This window comes from Austrofundulus limnaeus, unplaced genomic scaffold (genome assembly GCF_001266775.1).
Source record: "Austrofundulus limnaeus strain Quisiro unplaced genomic scaffold, Austrofundulus_limnaeus-1.0 Scaffold2230, whole genome shotgun sequence".
NCBI lineage: Eukaryota > Metazoa > Chordata > Actinopteri > Cyprinodontiformes > Rivulidae > Austrofundulus > Austrofundulus limnaeus.
The window spans coordinates 15,096-16,140 of record NW_013954632.1 but is presented as its reverse complement, the minus strand read 5'-3'; positions in this window follow the sequence as shown (position 1 = coordinate 16,140).

Genomic DNA, 1,045 nt, shown 5'->3' with positions numbered 1-1,045 from the left:
GTTACTATAAACCTCTGGGTACTGTAACAAAGTAAATGTACTCAGTTACTATAAACCTCTGGGTACTGTAACAAAGTAAATGTACTCAGTTACTATAAACCTCTGGGTACTGTAACAAAGTAAATGTACTCAGTTACTATAAACCTCTGGGTACTGTAACAAAGTAAATGTACTCAGTTACTATAAACCTCTGGGTACTGTAACAAAGTAAATGTACTCAGTTACTATAAACCTCTGGGTACTGTAACAAAGTAAATGTACTCAGTTACTATAAACCTCTGGGTACTGAAACAAAGTAAATGTACTCAGTTACTATAAACCTTACGTACCTGTCCACAGGTGAATCTGTGTATAAAAGGTTTAGTTTTAGACAAATATCAGTGAGGTTGAAACGATGCCGTCTGTTTCTTTTTACTAATATTTGCATTAAGTTTTGTTTGTTAGCAGCAGCAGCAGCTGGCTGTAGCACTTGGTAACTTCCTGAAGGAGAACCTTCATGATTCTGTTAAACTTTAAAAGCATCACATGAAGTAAAAGGTGTTCCCCTCACACCTGTCCTTCCTTTATTTGACCCAATCAGATGCAGCAGTTCTAACTTCCTGTTTTCAGGCAGTGCATTGTGGGTAATGTAGTTCCAGCTGTACTGTACAGTACTCGTGTTTCCATCCAGTTTTTGAGTTTTGAGTGAATTTTTAAAATTTCACTGAAAGTAAAACCCAAAGAACTGTGAACCAGACGTGTTCCCATCAGTTACATCAGACGTGTGTTTAGTAAACAGGAAGTAAAGTCACAAACTCACAGGGTCCACACGCGTCAGGACCATGGAGAGTTCTCAGGAACGTTTCATCCTATCAGGAAGTTGTAATTAGTCGTGTTGGTGATGTTCCTGCTGTCTGCAGACCTACAGAAAGAAATGTGACTCTGTCCAGCTTACAGGAAGAACTGAGGTCCAGCTGGTACCTGAACCAGGGTCCAGGTGCAGCTGGTACCTGAACCAGGGTCCAGGTGCAGCTGGTACCTGAACCAGGGTCCAGGTGCAGCTGGT